The following is a 21,726-nucleotide window of genomic DNA, read 5'->3' as shown; positions in this document are numbered from 1 at the left end:
ATCTTCCGGAAGAAAGCCTCTGCTTCTTCAGCGCTTACATTCTTCTTGGGTGGGAAGCGCTTCCATGTGGCATCGTTCACTTCTTGAATGTCTGGATATTTTCCAGCAGAAGTATTTTTTGGAAGTTCCCCCGCGATCTCTTTGCCTTTGTATGTAACCAATGTTTGTTGATAATTCCACGGTACCGTAGACGGGTCTGTCATTGGCTTCTGTGGTACGCGTCCGATAACCACTGGCTTATTCAGCCGAGGCGGTTTAATCATCCCCCGGACCACATAGGCGCTTTTTGACACGTACACCGGCATTCCCCTTTTTATTTCGAATCTCTGTGGCTTCTCTGATCGACCTCGTGGAATATAGAGAACATCATTCTCCGAAGGCACCACCGTCTCTGTCTTTGTCTCAGCCTTCTTTTCGAGCTCAGCCTTGATGGTATTAGTCTTCTTTTCCCCTTTCTCTTGCTTCGGGGCTGCTTTAGGCTTTATCTCTGCATCGACAATGGCGATTATAGCTTTCGGGGTAGGATCAAACTCCTTGTCCTCACAGATCATCCCAATCAACGGCCCATTATTGTGAGCGGGCAACAGATTGTTGGTCACATTTGGGACCTCCTCGTCCCTTAATACTATCTTTCCCTGTTCTATTAAGTTCTTTACCGCCCTTTTTAAAGTCCAACAATCATTGGTATCATGCCCTTCTGCTCCCGAATGATAAACACACATGACACCGGCTCTGTAAGCAGGTGATGCTGGATTTTGCCTTGTCTGAGGGACTAGTTGCAGGAAGCCCATTTGGACCAGTTTTGGGAATAGGGTAGAATACGGTTCACCAATGGGTGTGAAAGTTTGTCTTTTGGGTGGTTCTTGAGGAAGGAAGTTATTCTGGGGTAGTTGTGGATTATAGTGGTTCCGGTAAGGAGGCTGATTTCTGGGAGGTAGAGCTTGATTTCTGTTGGCTTGTTATTGTGGCCGGACATATGGCTGAGTATTCATGACCGAGTATGGATGAGGGGTACAGGCTAAATCTTGGTGAGGGTAATAGTGCTGCGGGATCCTCTCTAAGAAAAGGGATCTGGGAGTGTAGTTTCTCCTTGTACCCGACGCTGCCATGAATGTTTCTTCCCTTTTTTTTTCCCTTTGCTATTCCTCCAGACCCACCCTGAATGGCTTGGGAGGTAGCTCTGATAGCAGATTGGCTTAGAATTCGACCCGTTTTAAGCCCATTTTCTACCATTTCCCCGATCTTAATCGCTTCTGCGAAAGGTTTTCCCATGGACGACATCATGTTTTGGAAGTAATCTGATTCTTGAGCTTGGAGGAAAGTACTGACCATTTCTATTTCATCCATGGGAGGTTTTACCCTTGATGCTTGCTCGCGCCATTTAATAGCATATTCTTTGAAGCTTTCTGAGGGTTTCTTCTTCAAGTTTGACAAAGAATTCCTGTCTGACGCGATGTCAATATTATACTGAAACTGCCTTACAAAATCTCTGGCAAGATCGTCTCAAATGTGCCATCGAGTATGTCCTGATCCATGTACCACTATGAGGCTATGACCACCAAGCTTTCTCCGAAGTATGCCGTCAACAATTCTTCTTTGCCGCCAGCCCCACACAATTGGTTGCAATACTTTTTGAGGTGAGCAATGGGATCGCCATGCCCATCATATTTCTCAAACTTCGGTGTTTTGAACCCTACGGGCAGGTGTACATGAGGGAACATGCACAGATCAGTATAGGAGACACTCTTCTGCCCGCTTAAGCCTTGCAAATTTTTTAAGCTCTACTCCAGGCTCCTCATTCTTCTCACCATTTCATCTTGTTCAGGAGCTTTGGGATTTCGGTCTTGCCTAGGAGTAAGCTCGTATTGAGGCTGCTGAGGGTGAGCGCTGGTAGTAAACCGAGTTGGTTCCAACGAGAAGGATGGTGCTTGAAATGTGAATGAGGAAGAGTCAAAATTAGGCCTGTGTATAGCAGGTTGTGCCGCAATTGGACAAGGCGGTGCAGCGAATATGTTTGTAGCCACATCTGTTGTTGACACCCGGGGATAAGAATCGGAGGGCGATCCAGTAGAGTGGGCTGAAATGGTAGGATACCCGAATGGGGTAGTTGGATAACTTATGGGGATGTTGGAAGTCCCACTTGTCCTAGAGAACAACTCGGGGAATCCAGGGATTACACTCGGCGGCTCTTTTCCATTGTTCCAGTCATCCAACATTTCCAACATGCGAAGCCGCAAGATTCTGTTCTCTTCAGCAGTTGCTGATTCGGAAGTTTGGATGGCCAAGATTGAACTCTCTTTGGAAGTGGGAATCGTTGGCAAAGGAATTTCTGAAGACATCTCTACACTTCCCTTTGATCTCGTGAAGTAAGTGTGAATACTTCCTCTCGACTTAGTGACGGGAAGCTGAACACTTCCTTTCGACCTCGTAAAATATGAATGTGAGGCCAGACCTCCACCAAACCAAACCACTTTTCTAAAAACCTGGTCTTAGCAGCAAACAAACGGTTAGTTTGAAACAAATAACAGACAGGTAATCTCATGTTGGGGTGTGATGCACCTATACAGTTAAGTGAGTTTGTACATGTTTGCATCGATGGCATGCGTCATTCCAGCTTGTCTTTATTTTTATTTTTTTTCTTTTTCTTTCCACTTTTTCCTTTTCTCTTTTTCACTCAATTTTCTTTCTCTTTTTTTTTTTTAGTTTATATTTTTTTTACTCAATTTATTTTATAACTATGATCGAATTCGATGGGGATTGCCTGCGTATCATGACCCCGCATGAATCAGACCATTACGTAGTTCAAGACAAACAAGTGCAAAAAATAAAGAAACATTTTTTATTACTAAAACATTCTGTTACAAACTGAACATTTTTGAAAAAGGGAGAATAACAGACTTGAAATAAATACAAGACAAAAAAAACTACTGATACGCCCTGATGCGAAAAGACAAACAAAAGACGCCAAGTGTGAAAATACAGACTCGACCTATAAATACATTAAAACTTTAAAAATTGGCGCCCGCGGGGCATCGTTCGGCCTTACCGCGGGCTTAGGTGCGAGGTCCCTTTCAAGTTGTTCCAGCTCATACATGGTTCGCTTGACATAAATCATCACTGCCGAGAAGAAGGTAGTGCGGGTCATATCTTCGCACCGTAGACACCTCCTAATGATGGCATGGGCAATGGTCTTAATCTTATCCCTGGTTTGCCCCTTTTCTATGAGTAGGCACTCTATTTGATCATTACGGGCCTTCAAAACCCGAGAATCCTGGAGATGTTGATTCAGCCACTGTTGAATTTCTACTTCCATCTGTGCCAGTAAATCATAGCAATGTCTATTTTCGGCTTCAAAGGTTCGGGCTTGCTCAGCTGCTCTGTCCTCAAGAGTGGCCACCTTTTTCTTCAAATTGGCAATGGTTTGCTTGTGATCCCTTTTCAACTGTTGCAAGTACCAGTTGCGCTCCTCTGTTCTTTTTGCCTAGTGTGCCTCGAGTTCTGCTATGGTATTCTCAAAATTCTCCAACCCACTCCGGCGCTCACTAATTTCCATTTTAAAACCTTTTATCAGTCGTTCATCCGACCGGCTCCTTTGTTGGTTATCAGCGGCTATCCTTATTTGCTGGATTTGGGCCTTAAGTGCCTCGTTTTCCTGGGCCAACCTGTTCTTTTCTCCCAGATCAGTAGCAACTTGCACGTTGTTCTCGAATTTTAGACCTTCAATTTGTTGTTTCAGCTTGCTAATTTCAGCCCGATAGCTTTTTTCTTTTGCACGTTGTTCTTTTGCTAATTTGTTGTTTCAGATTGCTTTTGTGATGGCTCGGCAAAATTCAGGATATGGGGTCTTTTAGCCGGCCTTTTGTGCTCAAGTTCTCTTATGTACCACGCAAGGTACCCTAGCGCTACTTCACCTTTGTCCCGTTCCTGCACACAAGTATCTACTTTTAAACATTGACATTCATTCCAGATCTGGCGGACTTTTGTTTCAGGAAATTGTCCGTCAAGGCTAATCTTAATTGCTTGAGCTCTAAGATCTTCCTCGTGTGGCACTATCTTGCATCTCCCGAATTGTCTCAAAACTCGATAGGGCGCGTAAGGCTAAATGCTCTTTAGTCCCATCAATAGAAAGTAGGTCCTAGCTGCCGGCATATACATGACCTCATCAACAAGCAACCATCCCAGTGTCCACTGTATTTGGCTGGCGGTGAGGGTTTCAAAGAATGACGTCTATGCCGTAACTCCCTCAAGTAAACTAACCTCCTTGGTTCTTGTGTAAAACTCTTCTATGCAAGTTTTCTTCGAGGAACCGTAACTCAAAAGCTCGGAACGGTGGCAGAGATGTTCAGTCATCCATATTTGTAGCAGTAAATTACACCCCTCGAAAAAATTCCCCCTGGCTTTGCAGGCTGTGAGAGTTCGAAAGATATCAGATACTACCATAGGCGCGAGAGTGCTTTTATTTTGAGTGAGCAAAGTACTGACGACCCCGGATATTTTCAGATCAATGTTTCCGTCCTTCCTTGGAAACACCAAAAGGCCCAAAAATGTTATCATGAAAGCCACTCGTCTATGCTCATCCCACTTCTGATGGTTACCTTTGCTGCATAACTTGTTACCCGGATTGTTGAACCCTCCTACATGACCATATCTGTCGTATATGAAGCGCGGATTACAGAAACCTGCGGCCAAATCTGGGTTATGGACCGTCCTGGGTATCTTTAATGAATCTAGAAAACGATGCACAGTGACAGCTCTTGGGGCAACCAGGTATTTTTGCCTTAATGGAACTTCAGCATTTCCGATGTACCCGGCTATTTCCTCCAGAGTCGGGGTGAGTTCAAAATCGGAGAAGTGGAAGACATTGTGTGCTGGGTCCCAGTAGGTGACCAAATCTCTTATGATATCTCCCCGAGGCTGGATTTCCAATAAATCCGTGAGACCTTTCAGATATTTCTTGACCTCATCTTGCCCTTCACCACCTAGATCATCCCACCATAGCCACAACTTGACAGGGATTTTAGTCATTATCGAAAAGTGTTCATTTTGCATTGTGCTCATCTTGCACATTTATTAAGGTGATTTAAGCAAAAATGATTTGTCTCAAAAATGATTTGACTATTTTTAGAAAGAAAGATCTAAGTTTTGAACACAGCCTTTCAGCACTTCGGGGATGAAGATTTTAAGGCTGTGAGGGTCAACCGATCAAAACTCTACAGGATGATCGAAAGTGGCCGTTTATGCAAAGTCAGCCTCCACCGTCCCTTTCGGGAACATTTGGCTGTTTTTGACAAAACAGCATCACTTGATTTATTTATGACTCTTTTTTTTCAAAAATAGTGGCCCAACATCGGGAACACGGCCTCTCAGAGCCTCAGGGACAAGGATTCTAAGGCTGTTGGGAAAATTGGTCAAAATTCAAAAAAAAAGAAGACCAAAAGCGGTTGTTTATGCAAAGTCAGCCTTCTGGTGCGTCCCTTTCGGGAACATCCGGCTATTCTTGCAAAAGAGGAGGTTGGACCCGATGAGGGTTGCCTATGTATCTCACATCCGGTGAGAATCAGACCGGCGTAGTTCGGTCGATCAGGAATAAAGGAAATAAACTAACTTTTTTTTTCGACTAAAATATTTACAAAGAAAAGAGAAAATATTTTTGAATTTCGATTTATTTTTTTATTTATTATTATTTTTGAAAAGAAACGACGACTAAAGAAATATATTTTTTGAATTTTAACTTCTTTTCCCCCCTTTTTTTTGGAAATTTCGAAAATCTTCTAAAAAGGAAATATTTTGGACTATTAATCTGAATTCATGAAAGAAATACTCCAAAAGAAAAAAAATGTTTTTGAATCTTGAATTTCAAATATTTTTTTTGGATTTTGAGAGCGATTAAAAGGAAATATTTTTGTATTATATACGTATATTTTTTTTTAAAAAAATGTGGTCTAAAAGAAAAACTTCCTAAAGGAGTAAGTAAAGGAAAATATATTTTTTTTTGTATTTTTTTTTGAATATGGTGGGCCGGAACCGAAGAAGTTTGCCTACATATCTCACATCAGGTGAGAATCAGACCTGCGTACTTCGGGCGACATAAACTAAACTTGTAAACAAAACTCCTTTCTTTTTTTTTCCAAATAAATCAAACTAAAAAGAACTTTTTTTTTCATTTTTTTTTTCAAAATTTCGGCAGGGTATTGACACTACTTGGACATTGGTTTTATTTTTCTAAAAATAAATAGTTATCTCCCTACACTGCTATTTTTCTTTTCCTCTTTTTCACAATTTTTTTTCAAAAATTCCCGATTTCAGAAACCGGTTAGCATGCAGACCTATAGTGAGGGCCCCACAATTTGAGGAAGGCAGTGAAATTCGCTAAACGGCTCATCCCAAATTCTAAGTATTTATTATGACCAATTATTGAGGGCCCCACAATTTGCATTTTTATTTGGCGAGGCTCGTCTCATTATCAAAAAGGGTTGACCTATAGTGACTATGTTTTCTATTTCGTTCGTCTCTATAATGAAAGAAAAAGAGTTCTAACTTATTTACATGCTCACGAGTTATTATAGTTGAGTTTCGAAAGTGAGTCGTTAAATCTGAAACAATACAATAAGGGCAGTCGGTTAACAATTATGGGCCCAGGTCCAATGTATAAGGAGTAAAACTGGACCTGTGCCATCCTTATTTAGATGTTAGGCTTAGCCAAATGATTCTACACATGTTCAAACTTTAAGAATCCGAAATGAAAGTGATACCCAATGAAACCCGTTTTTTACGAATTTAGATGAACAAGTTGTTAACTAAAATAGTTTGAGCTATTGAGTAATCACCTAAGGCCTGATGTGTATTTGGAACATGCTGTTTAATCGAACAAATTGAACTAGTAGAATGTTACAACTACACTGTTAGTCCATTTAAGCTAAAAGCCTACGGGGAAGGAGTTTACAACTTAAACTGCCATAGGATAATGCCCATATTATACATAAACAACAACTACCTGATTCTAGTTAAGACAACTAGCTAACATATATACAAATGAGATTCAGTATGTAACCAGAGTTTACATGGGCAGTGCATAGAATGTTCTAAATACATATAGTAAAAGAAAGAAAAGAGTACATTAAACTACAGCTTCAAATCTTTCCCATTTTTTTGCATTCATGCTTCGAGTAGCTTACAAGATGTACCAGTGTATTCAGTTTTGTGTACCTGGTATTTGGGAAAGCAAGGAAAGAAAATGAAGATCAGTGAAGCAACAGTAGTGTTCCGCAAATAACAACAGCAATAGCAGCAGTAACAACAAGCAGAATAAATCCCAGTGAAAAAATTCAGCTATAACCAATGGAAGCAGTAGCAAATAAACCCAGCAAACTCAGGAGCAAACAATTGAAAATCCAGCAACACCAAAATGCAATCACAGCCAAAAGCGGAAGGGAGACAGGTACGAGACAACTGTAGTTTAACTGATGTTTCAAGACATTCAAAGGAAAGCCTGATAGATGCAACTCACAGCTCTCAAATTCTGATTTTTCAAAATCTGTCCCCCTTTCCTAAGTTCTCTCTATCTTTTTCTTTCTTACTGCCTATCAAATGGCTCTATCTATATGCAAAGACAGACCCTGCTAGCTCTTAAGAGCACTCAAAACCCAAATTCAGAAACCCATTCTGCCCCATCATCCTCTTTCTTTTGCCCACTATTGTATGTTTGTTCCCCACTATATTTGTCATATTCTATTTTTAATTCAAAGGTCATGGGCACATATTTATTTAATCACTCCCCAACAAAACCTCCCTCATACCATTATCTTTTGTTCCCAACTTTATTTAAACAAATGCATTAGATTAATGGTATATTGGTATTTCCTGACAGTCCACTCAAGTTAAACCTCTTTTTTCAAGTTTTGAAATCCCCAAATTACCCCTGAAACCCCTGTGATTCACTGCCTTAAACCAATCCTTTCGATTGGTAACAAACCCAAATAGCTATAGCCAAACCAAACTATTAAAATTCTAAACACTGACTCCTAAACTCAACTGGACAGATTACAAAACTTAGTTTCGACCAAACAATAAACTCCCTGATAATCAGACTAAACAGGCAATCAACAACATGAATTGCAGGAAAGGGGAATCACATACTATAGGATAAGTTTTAATTCACAACAATTTGGCTAAAACCAACTACTATCAACATGTGACTGCAATTAGAGATGAGGCAACACCAATGTCATGAAATGAAATCTGATTAATAACATGAGTCTAAGCTCTGACAACCATGAACCATTTCCTAAGCATCAGGTTTATTGCATAGCCTAACATTACTGATTAAGGGATCACAATGACAACATAATTGGTAGCCTGATCTTTGAACAAACTAAACAGACACAAATTTAACCAGTTTGGACCTTAGACCTATGAAACTAAACAGACACAAACTCGCAAATTGGTCCAAGTTCGGACCTTGGACTACTGATCATGTTTCAACAATGGGAAATTCATGTCAAATTACAGAAGGGAAAAGGACAAAGTAAACCAATGGAACTGCAAGAGTGAGTCACTAGAACTGGGTGTAAAAAACTTACCCGAATCATGATTCAATGAAACTCGAGGCTTTTTCCCATTTTCAAGCCGAGACGGACTTTAAACATATGTTTTCGAAGGAAAACAGCATGGCTAAAGTCAGTCCCTGGCTTAAAATTTATGGGCCCTGGTCTGCCTAACTTCAATCTGGAATATGAGCTACCCCACGATGATTTGAACAGGATCTATCAGGGATTCCTGGTGAGGGGGCCAGTAAGTCACAGGGTGTGAATTTGGTGGCATTTGAGCGGACTAGGGTTTGGGTCGATTCCTTTGATTTAAGATTCGAGGAGCTCGGGGGTGATTCGAAGCAAACTGAGCGTGAGACTGGAACGAGGAAGTCTTGGGGAAGCTGTGGTGTGAAATTGGGAGTCATTGAACGAACTAAGGTTCCGGCCTTATTTTCGATCTAAGATTCGAAGCATACTACTGGGATTCGAAGACAATAGAAGGTAGATTCAGTAAGAGGAGGGTAAGGGGGTTCTATGGTATGAAGATGGGGTTGTTTGGACCACCGGAACTGCCGTGAGGCGATTTCCGGTGGGCGGTGCATGGTGGTTGAAGGCTGAGGGTTTGTTTGGTCTCCGAGGTTCGGAGACGAAGGTGAAGGGGGGTTTGGTTTAGTTGGGCGTGGGGTAAGAAAGAGGGGTTTATATACGGGACGGGGGAGTTGAATTTCAGCCGTTGGATCATTGATGATCAACGGCCTTGATCTTTTCACTTAAGGGGACGGCGTCGTTTGGTTTAGTGTTGGGAATGGGTCGATCCGGGTAACGGGTCGGGTATGGGGTTATTTTGGTTTGGGCCTGGTCTATTTAATTCGAATTGGCCCAATCTGACTTTCTCTTTATTTCTTCCCTTTTCATTCTTTTAATTTAAACAAAAATTCCTAATTAAATTAAAATCAAAATTAAACTACACAAATATTAATTAACATACAACAATAATTAACACACAAATTAAAACGTTTAATTAAAATAAAAATCACACAATGACGACAATTAGAATAGAAATGCATATTTTTTGTGATTTCCCCCTTGAAAACCAAAATTATTGTTTAATTGATTCCTAAATGCACAATTAAATCTTAAGTATGCATGCGACCTATATTTTTGTATTTTTTACTTAACTAAAACAAAGTAGACATTTACGGACAAAATAATTACCAAAATATCACGTAAATTCTCAAAAATTGTACACAGATGACATTTTGTTTTATTTGGATTTTTCTTTTGGAGTAATTTTCGTGAAAACAAAAATCACGTGCTCACAGGTGCTGAAAAACACTTTTAAGTGTTGAACTAATTTAAAATAAGCAGTTACATATTTGGATAAAAGTGCTGAAATTAATATAAGCAGCTGAAGAACTGAGTATACGAAGAATTTTGTTTTAAAAAGAAGTATTTTATGGATAGAATAGTAAATATTTTGGTCAAACCTAAAGTGCTTATAAGCTGAAATTTAATAAGTTGGGGGAGACCAACTTATGACTTTTGACTTATTTTTTGCTTATAAGCACTTAACTTATAAGCACTTTTAATTTTACCAAACGCGTAGATAAGCCAAAAAGTACTTATAAGCCAGTTTGACCGGCTTATAAGCTTAGCCAAATACCCTCATAATCCCACAAGTGGGGTTTGGGGAAGGTAGGATGTACACAGTCTTACCTCTACCCTGAAAGGGCAGAGAGACTGTTTCCAATATACCCTCGGTTAAAGAAGGTGAAAGATGCCCTGATAGATTAACTAGACAAAAAATAGATTACATGACAAAAAACACAAACAAAATATGTCATGTACGGACACATACAGATCAACAAGGTAGCTGTTCCAACTCCTTTTTACGATGAACAGGTAGTTTAGGAGCGCAATATGTCATGTATCTATAGAAACATAAAACAAAGCAGAAGCTCAAAGCCAAATCTCTAACTAACAATTCTACGTTCAGCATGTAAGCAAGAACCTGCATGACTATTCCCAGCAATACGTCTATTCCCCCGATATCATATGCTAAGTGCAAGAAGTGGGCAAAGGTGTAAAAATATGTGGTGCAGCATAGCAGTAGAGCGAGATGCCCATAATTGAACTCCAAAAGGTGATGCAAGGCTGCTGCAGTTATCATGGGAATGACCTCAATCATAAATTTCGCCTTGGCACCAATTAACCGGAAAGGCATGTACTGATGCCAATAAACAACAGAGTATAGCACAGCCACATGAAAAAAATAGCTCCCGACTAACATAAATAGTACGATGAAAGATATCGGATCATGAACAAAATTCAGAATGGCAGCGACCATGCAACCGTAGGGAAGGATGCCCAAAGACCACCACAATATCTCAACGCCCGTTACGAGAGGCCCTGAAAAACACGAGAAAAATCTATTTACGTCATAAAGAAAGTAACGAAAGACAAAAATCGAGCACAAGAGACTATGAACAAGCACAATCGGAAATTTGGAGCGGGCAACTTTTCACAAAAAATCACCACTTCAAAGTCTAAAAAGAAGCAGTATCTCGTCTCCAAAGAGTATCAGTAAAGTAATCGTGGCATTGATCTGACGCTCAAGCAAGAAAGCACCATATAAAGCTACTCATCTTTTCTTTCGTGAGTATGGTTAACCAAGAAGTTTAGTAAATATCTTCACAACTGTAAAATGTCAAATCTGCAGAAAGGTAATGGCTAGAAATGACCAAGGAAACGTTGAAGTAACTCTTCATAAATGAGACAGGAATCGATCTGTAACACCTGTGTTACAGTACTCCCAAAAGGAAAAATGTAATGAACTCAAATCCAGAGTAACTGAACCTCTCCACTCTATTAATAAGACTGAAATGTGATTACAACTCAAATATCAAAATGCAACAACTTAGTAGCAGAATTACAATAGAAATTGCAGGAAGTAAAGTAACAAGGGATAGATAGAAGAAGTGGATAAGAAGATTAAACTTAAAGAACGGGAGAGGAGGAGAAGCAGACACCTTTCTCAACAAATATGCCTCATCCCAAATAACCGACCAGTCCCCCTTTTAACAGAACCATCCTTGCATCATACGCTCAACCTGGATCCCAAATTAACCTGACCCTATTACCTGTTCTCGGCCCAAAAGCTCTTCTCAGCAGTCAGCCTAATAGCTACTTGTGAGACATTAGGCTGGGGGTGGTTCATAACAAAAAGATGTGTCTGTTCTGTCAGGTTCAGTTCTTCTTAGTTGGTTTGGGCGGGTTCGACCAGAAAAGCTATACTTGCAGAAACCTTTTTCATAAAAGAACTTCAAAGGAAATCCTATGACCAAATAGGAGTGAGCAGCACCACGCACAAACTTGATGCACTATTATTACCTCCCCCTTCAAATAAAATCTCATAAATTTGTGGCAATGTCAATGACAAGACTATAACAGACTGACTACATTATCAAACTTATGCATTCCTCAATTGCCAGATCTTCACTTAGCAGTATTCCCACTCACGTTATGCATTATATCTCTGAAAGAGCATAACCAAGATTATTAATAGAACCCAAAGTAACTTCCTCTGGGGTTCTACTGATACAAAGAGGAAAAAGCTCCACCTCTTAAATTCCGACATTATCACGAAGCATAAGAATGTTGGTGGCCTTGGCCTCCAAGAAGCTTATGGTAAATGGAAAAAAACAAGCTTTACATGCCAGCCTAGTTGGATAATATTTAAAATCCTACTGCTTTTTTGGGCTACCATTCTTATCAAAAAATTATTGCAGGCCAAACACCATGTCCACAAGTGTTGCTTCAACCATTAATTTTGGGGACCTGGAAAACATCTTACATGGTTGGGAATTTCGCAAAGTCAACGATGTCGCGCAAACTGGAATTTGGAACCTCAATGACATATCCTTTGCATTCCCAAGTTCTTTTACCAACATATAATCAGCATTCACATAATTCCTGCAAATCATGCTGTGACTACATCCCTATATGGTCTCTGACCTCAAGTCTTATACAGATCTATAAGACTTGTATCCATCTGTTCGTATGTGATAAACTGCTAGGTTGAACCTTATAATATCAATCTTTAGGAAAGAGACTTACTACCACCATTCGGTGGACCACCCAATGAAGATGGCCATGCCCACCTAAACTTCTTAATAAATGAAACCACAGTCTTCAAGCTCTGCCAGCACTTCTGAGAGGAAACCGTCCAAGTGCAGAGGAACAAGCCACGAGGAGAGGCACACAGAGGAAGAACTTCACCCATCTAGCTGCAGATAGATAGATACATATATTTAATCATAAATTTTTTATTTATATTGATACAAGTTTTGCCAGTCTTACATTAAACAGATATAAGGTTCACTAGAAAGGGATAAAATTAAGGAGAAGGATACGCTGGAGAACCTGTTAACAGGATTTCACTTCTTCCCATAAAGTTCACAGCTGCAACAAAACAAAAACAAACAAAAATATAGAGAAGAATAAATGCAGAGGGACAATTGGAAACAAAAGTGTATAGCTACATTTTGTGCTTCAACAAACAAATCCCACAAAACAAAGCAACTAAGCGAAGAATAAATAAAACACTCATGGCAGTGTTGGGAATAAACCCCTTGCCAAAATAATATTCACGGTAATAAAAGTGGAATAATAATATAGCATCGAGATACGGTAATTAACAAGAATAAAAGAGTAACAACGACACCAAGATTTTTACGTGGAAAACCCTTTTAATAAGGGAAAAAACCACGGCCCGAGAGGAGCAACTGATATCACTATAGTAAGGAATTTTACACTTTGTAGGTCGGAGATAAATACTCCAAAGACCACTACAACACTCAAAAGAAATAACTCTCTTTTGATATTCCCACCTCACTACAATATCGCTCACTCTCTATTTTCTTCACAGACTATTTTCTTATACCTTGTCTGTGAAACCTCACTCTTTCTTTCTCTCTTTGTTGGTGTGTAGAAATGAGAGTTGAAGCTCTCCTTTTATAGCCAAAGCTTCACCCTCTAAAGTCTACAATATTTGACAATATACACACACTTTTCACAATTCAACAAAGTTGGCTACCAAACCAAAGAAATTCAACAAGGTTGGCTACCTAACCAAACCAAGTCAACAAAGTTGATTACCAAACCAAAGAAACTTTTATTAGGCACATGCCTAATACTTCTTCAATGAGATGGACATTATCAATCTCCCCCTCCAGTCTCATTCATCCAGAGGAGGTAGCACTGTCTTCTAGTTTGAGTGCATGCCGACAAGTTCTTTGCATAGCTCGAACTTGTTCCTTGGTACCACCTTGGTCAGCATATCTGCTGGATTCTCACTTGTAGAAATCTTCAAGACTTTTAGAGATTCATTATCTACCATTTCTCGAATCCAATGATACCTCACATCAATGTGTTTGGTCCTTGCATGGTACATAGAGTTCTTGCTAAGGTTATTGCACTTTGACTGTCACAATAGACGACATACTCCTTCTGATGCAATCCAAGCTTTTGAAGGAACCGTTTGAGCCATACCATCTCCTTGCCAGTTTCTGTAGTGGCAATGTACTCTGCTTCAGTTGTTGAAAGTGCAACACACTTCTGCAACTTAGACTGCCATGATATAGCTCCCCCTGAAAATGTAAACAAATATCCAGTAGTAGATTTTCTGTTGTCAATGTCACCTGCCATATCAGCATCTGTATAGCCCTTCAAGATTGGATCAGATCCTCCAAAGCACAAACAATCTCCTGTGGTACCTCTCAGGTACCTGAGTATCCACTTGACTGCTTCCCAATATTCCTTTCCAGGATTTTCAAGAAACCTGCTAACAACACCAACTGCGTGAGCAATATCAGGTCTAGTACATACCATTGCATACATCAAGCTTCCGATTGCTGAAGAATAAGGAACTTTCGCCATGTTCCCTTTCTCCTCCACTGTTGTAGGACACATCTTCTTACTCAACTTTAGATGACCAGCAAGAGGTGTGATGACTGGCTTAGCATTCTTCATGTTGAAGCGTTCTAGTACACGTTCAATGTACTTTTCCTGAGATAGCCACAACTTTCTACTTGTTCTCTCTCGAACTATCTTCATCCCTAGAATTTGTTGTGCTGGGCCCAAGTCCTTCATATCAAATGACTTGGACAGATCTCCTTTCAATTTTGCTATCAACCCCTTGTCTTTTCCTACAATTAACATGTCATCCACATACAACAACAATATAATAAAGTTATTCTCAGAAAATCTTTTGAAGTATACATATGGATCAGAATAGGTCTTTAGGTATGTTTGACTTTTCATGAATGAGTCAAACTTCATGTACCACTGCCTTGGTGCCTGCTTCAATCCATAAAGACTCTTATTCAATTTGCACACCATGTGTTTCTTTCCAGCTACTTCAAATTCTTCTGGCTGCTCCATATAAATCTCCTCTTCCAAATCTCCATGAAGAAATGCAGTTTTCACATCCAACTGCTCCACTTCAAGATCTAGGCTAGCTGCTAAGCTCAAAATTGTTCGAATAGAAGTCATTTTGACAACAGGTGAGAAACTTTCGTCAAAATCAATACCTTTCTTTTGTTCGAAGCCTTTAACCACCAATCGAGCTTTGTATCTGACCAGCTTGCCATTTTCATCTTTCTTGAGTTTAAAGACCTATTTGCATTTGAGTGGTCTTTTACCCTTTGGAAGTTCAACCAGCTTGTATGTGCCATTTTTCTGTAGAGATTCCATCTCTTCTTGCATAGCTTTCATCCACTGGTTCTTTTCTGGATGGGACAATACCTCCTTAAGACTTTCTGGCTCCCCCTCATTACTGATGAGGACATACTCTATGGAAGGGTACCTGCATGACTCTACCCTTGGCCTCTCTGATCTCCTCAGAGGTTGAGGTTGTTCTTCTCCCTGAGTGGGGTGCTCCACTTCCTCGACACCTTCATCAAGTTGCTCCCCCTGCTCAATAACCTCACCAGGTTGCTCCCCCTGCTCGGCAACCTCGTCGGTCGTACTTTCTGCACTTGTGGGATTGTTAGAAGTAGAAGGAATAGTAACAAAGTTAGGAATTATACCATTCTTCGCCTTTTCTGACATATCAGCAGCAGTTCCAACTTCACTTTCTCAGAAGACTACATCTCTGCTTCTGATGACCTTCTTCTTTACAGGATCCCACAGTCTGTACCCGAACTCTTCATCTCCATATCCGATAAATATGCAGGGAACAGATTTATCATCCAGCTTTGTTCTCTGCTCTTTTGGTACATGTGCAAAAGCTCTGCAACCGAACACCTTCAGATGCGAGTAGGACACCTCCTTGTTTGTCCAAACTCTCTCTGGGATTTCAAACGCCAACGAAACTGATGGACTCCTATTGATAAGGTAACAGGTTGTCTGAACTGCTTCAACCCAGAATGACTTAGGCAGTTTATCCATTCTGAGCATGCTTCTCACCTTCTCCACAATGGTGCGGTTCATCCTCTCGGCTACGCCATTGTGCTGTGGGGTTCCAGGAACTGTCTTTTCATGTCTGATCCCATGACTTGAACAATACTCTTCAAATTCCCTTGAAGTGTACTCACCTCCATTGTCACTTCGGAGGAGCTTTAACTTTCGACCCGTCTCCCTTTCTACTAGAGCATGAAACTTTTGGAAAACTTGAAACACCTGATCTTTGGTTTTCAAAATATAAACCCATAATTTTCGTGAAGCATCATCAATAAAAGTAACAAAATATTTGTTACCGCCCATTGATTCAATTTCCATTGGGCCGCAAACATCAGAATATACTAAATCAAGTATTCAATTTTCTTTCAGACGATGTCTGAAATGAGACTCTATGCTGCTTACCAAATAAACAGTAGTCACAATGTTTTACCGTTGTAACTTTGGCATAAGAAATGAGTGATTTCTTGGCAAGAATCTGCAATCCCTTCTCGCTCATATGACCCATTCTTTTGTGCCACAAATCTACAGAAATCTCATCTTGTGCCGCGTTCAATTCACCTTGGCATATTTCTGCATTTGTCCGGTACAACGTGCCACGAGCAACTCCCTTTGCAATCACCAATGATCCCTTAGTGAGTCTCCACTTTTGATTTGCAAAATAACTCTCGTATCCATCTCGGTCTAAAGCAATTCCCGAGATCAAGTTCATCCGCAAATCAGGTACATGCCGCACATCCTTTAGAACCAATGTGCATCCGACATTTGTCTTGATACAAATGTCACTAATCCCCGCAATCTTTGAGTAACTTGTGTTACCCATTCTCACTGTGCCGAAATCACCTGCTACATATCTGCAAAAAATATCTCTTACCGGTGTGGCATGGTAAGATGCCGCTGTGTCAACCACCTATTCCGACTCTGGACTTGACAGGTGCATGCATTCCTCTTCCTCATTTATAAAGAGGACAACATTATCATTGTTTTACACCATGGCGGTTGTGTTGTCGTCATTCTTCTGGCCACTGGTTTCACCTTTGCCCTTCCTTGGATTTGAGCAATCTCTTTTGAAGTGACCTGGTTGATCAAAGTTGTAGCAATTTCTGACTCTTGATTTGGATCGGTTCTTTGACTTCCCACGAGCTCCGGATCTACCATAGTTGTTCGAACTCCTTTGATAACTCCTGCCTCTACCTTCTGTGATGAGAGTCTGTCCTTGATTTTCAAGCTTCTTTCTCATCTTCTCATTGAGTAGAAGAGTCGATGTGACATCTTTCAACTCAATAATAGTCTTACCGTGCATGATGATTGTTGCCAAATTATCGTACGAAGATGGCAACGAGTTCAATAGCAAGATGACTTTATCTTCTTCCTCGATTTTCATTCCGAGGTTGACAAGCTGTGTGATTAGTCCGTTAAACACATTTAAATGTGACAAAAAATTCGTACATTCACTCATGTGTAGGGCGTATAACTGCTTCTTCAGGTACAATTTATTTATCAGCGTTTTGGACATGTATAGGCTTTCCAACCTTGTCCAAATTCCACGTGCAGTGTCTTCATCAATGATGTTATTTACCACATCATCTGATAAGTGCAACCTGATTGCACTAGCAGCTCTTTCATCCAAGTCAGCCAAATCCTCAGCTTTCATGGTATCAGGCTTTTTGGAATCAACATCTAGAACCTTGTGTAATCCTTGTTGGATGAGCAAATCTCTCATCCTTCTTTGCCATGTTGAGAAACCGTTTTCTCCATTGAATTTTGCTACCTCGTACTTTACTCCGGACATTTATTTTTCACCGAGTATAGTACTACCGATAGTGAATAGTATTTCAGTGAACGAGCAGAACCTGTGCTCTGATACCAGTTGTTGGGAATAAACCCCTTGCCAAAATAATATTCACGGTAATAAAAGTGGAATAATAATGTAGCACCGAGATACGGTAATTAACAAGAATAAAAGAGTAACAACGACACCAAGATTTTTATGTGGAAAACCCTTTTAATAAGGGAAAAAACCACTGCCCCGAGAGGAGCAACTGATATCACTATAGTAAGGAATTTTACACTTTGTAGGTCGGAGATAAATACTCCAAAGACCACTATAACACTCAAAAGAAATAACACTCTTTTGATATTCCCACCTCACTACAATATCGCTCACTCTCTATTTTCCTCATAGACTATTTTCTTATACCTTGTCTGTGAAACCTCACTCTTTCTTTCTCTCTTTGTTGGTGTGTAGAAATAAGAGTTGAAGCTCTCCTTTTATAGCCAAAGCTTCACCCTCTAAATCTACAATATTTGACAATTTACTCATACTTTTCAGAATTCAACAAAGTTGGCTACCAAACCAAAGCAATTCAACAAGGTTGGCTACCAAACCAAACCAAGTCAACAGGGTTGATTACCAAACCAAAGAAACTTTTATTAGGCACATGCCTAATACTTCTTTAATGAGATTGACATCATCAGGCAGCATCAAGATTTAAGAATCAATAAAATTAACCCGTCAAAATCAAAACTTTGTCGATTTCTTGGAAATCTTCCCATCTAATTCCAAGAACCCAAACTACTCGTCCTCACGATGATATTAGCTGAAGACAATTATCAAACTCGAATGATGATAATATTAGCTGATAGATATTCACAATTTAGTTAGAGATTTATGATCCAAAATTAACTTCAGAAGCAATCAATCAATCATATGAGCAAATTAAGGGGGAAACGGCACCAAACAACTACATGCCACTACCTTAAGTAAACACTAGTAACTAAATTTTGCAGAAACGTTACAGATTAGTCAAAATTGTAAGTCTATGTCATAACGGCCAGGCAATGCAGCCCGGTGCACGAAGCATCCCGTGTTTACGCACGAGTGATTGATTCCACGGCTCGAACACCTAACCTATAGGTCACACGGAGACAAACTATGACGTTGCTCCAAGGCTCCCCTTCAATGTCATAAGGAATGAAATAATAGTTTTAAAAAAAAGTAGTAATCCAAAAATATATTATAGCAGAGCAGGATCATCCCAAGTTCAAAATATTTACCAAAATAGAAAAAAGTTCCAAACTTTGGAACCAAAGAATGGATTTTTATATTTATTTTTACAGAATTTATGTTGGTTAAGAGACTGTAGGTATCCGTAGGGGGCAGGGAGAGACTGGCAGTTTAGGATTTGGATTACGGAAAAGGGAGAGAGACTAGCAGTTTGGGATTTGGATTACGGTATCATCTGGCTCTACTTTCATCAATAGTTGAAAAAAGCCCGCCTTTATACTATTAGGACATTCAAACCCTAACGTTATACTATTATACATATTAGCCTCAAGGTACACGCGTTGCGTATGTATTATATATTGATGAAAATTATTTTTAAAAAAATATTTAAATAATATTCAAAACATGGTTTTAGTCACAAAAAAAAATATTAAGTAAAAATTTGAGTTTTTGAAAATGATAAATATTGATCATGAAATTGAAACACATATAAGGAATTTTATTCATTTATTCACGATCTTGTCCAATGATATTTATTTAAGTACCAAATTAAATTAACGTATACAAAAAAAATATTAGTAATTTGAAATTAGAATATCTTAAGAATATTGCTTTTGTCTTAATAGTCATGTATATTATGATTCTTTATGTAGCAATCAATAAAAATGGACAATTAAGTTAATACTTTTATCATAATATTATAATTGATTTCAAAGATATAAATATTAGGAAAAATAATTAAATATCAATTTTGTCCTATTTGAAATTTATTCTTAAGGGTAGAAAGGTTTATCAATATTTCGCTTTGAGGCTTTGTGCTTTTATATTAGTTGATATATATTTTATTGATTAAAGAAATATAAAACATGTATTTTGCTGGAAGAAAGAAAAAAGATTGGCTTTATCTAAATGAACTTGAAAATAGCTTTTCAATTATTTTAGAAAAGCTCTTAGATCTTCAAAAACTATGTATTCTTGCTATAACTGAAAAGTTGAATATATAGAACTTGAACGAAGTTTAATTTGAGCATATTGAATGATGACTGGGGAATTTTATAGGGTACATTTTCTCCTTTATTGAGTTAGCCATATATAGGATCAATATTCATCAATTTCAAAAAGTTAAACTTTCTAATTTATACTCGAATATAACTTTTAGTAAGTATATTTACATATTGAGATTAGGTACATACACAACGCATATACAGTATATTTTACTCCATCCGGTTCACAATAAGTGATATTTTTTTGTGGTCCAAAATAAGTGATTTTTTCAGATTTCAAGAATGAATTAATTGTTTTTTTTCCCGTACATTATCCTTGGAGTAAACAGTCTTCTAGTATGTGCTAAGAGTGTTTATTGTGGAGATAGTAAAAGTTAATATGGTCAATTTCATTGCTAATTAATGTTAAAATGTGAATTTCTTAATCTGTATAAAAACAACCAAAAAATTACTTATTCTGGATCGGAGAGAGTACCAAATAATAAAGAATCCTAACCAAAAAAAAAAAAAAATTGTGTGTGAGATTTAAGGCAAAAAAAAAAATAATCAAAAAGATCTCCTAAACCTAAAAGATATTAACTACAAAATTGTTATGAATAGAATTCTATTTAGAGTGATTTTACTTTGTGGCTAAGTCATTTTTCTTCTATAAATAGAGGGGTCTTATCCCATTGTAAATCATCCCATATCAATAAGAATTCTCTCCCTCTACTATTATTTGTAATATTGTTCTTCTTCTTTTATTGTTTCATAACAAAAATAAATATATTTTATATTCCATCATAGGGAGTTGAACGTAGGGGCGAAAACTTAGGCTAGGAAGAATTTTTTTAACTACAAAAAAAAGATCTTCAAAACTTTAAGGGGTCGTTTGGTATGAGGTATAAGAAGGTGTAAGGGTGATATGAAAATTTAATACTATCTTAATATTCTGTTTGGTGAGCAAACCAGATATAAATTATCTCGGTGTTAATTTTAACACTGGATAACTTATACCTTATAGAAGGTGGGATAATTAGCACCGATACAACTTATACCTTCTTCTTAGAAATTATGCAATTGTCATTCTTAATACAACATAAGAAACAATGAATAAACAACAATCCCAGCATAACTTATCTCAATATGACTTATACCGATATAACTTATATCGGTATAAATCACATTCCAACAAACAATCCCTAAAGGTATTAACTACTCCAACGTAGGGAGTAGAATGAATAGGAAAAAAATTAGGCAAATTTTGTATTAACTTTCCTGGGTTGTTAATAATAGAAGAAAAATTAAATAACTTTCCTAAATTTGAGGAGAATTAATTAAATAATTATTTCTAAACATTAATAAAATACTCAAATTACTATTTTGTTTAATGTGAACTCTATATTTTAAAGGGTAAAAAAGCTGAACAATATTTTGCTAAGGGTTTTCGTGCTTTCAATATAGTATAGATAGATATGCCCTTATTTTAACAGAAGTGCCATGTGACAATCTTAAAACCATCCGGTTAATTTTATAATGGGTCCGACCCAACCCATTACCCAACCCGACCCTAACCCTTCTCTAAAATATGATCTGTCGCCGACATTTGGTTAATTTTCCCCTTTTCTTTTTACCCCTCGAACCTCTAAGAGATCGGCGTTACTGCTAACTCCAGTCTACCGATTTCATATAATTTTTGTGTAAAGGTCAGTCGTTTCTTCATTATACTGGTTGATTTTAGTATTTATTG

Source organism: Nicotiana tabacum, chromosome 7 (genome assembly GCF_000715075.1).
Source record: "Nicotiana tabacum cultivar K326 chromosome 7, ASM71507v2, whole genome shotgun sequence".
NCBI lineage: Eukaryota > Viridiplantae > Streptophyta > Magnoliopsida > Solanales > Solanaceae > Nicotiana > Nicotiana tabacum.
This window is presented reverse-complemented; position numbering follows the sequence as displayed.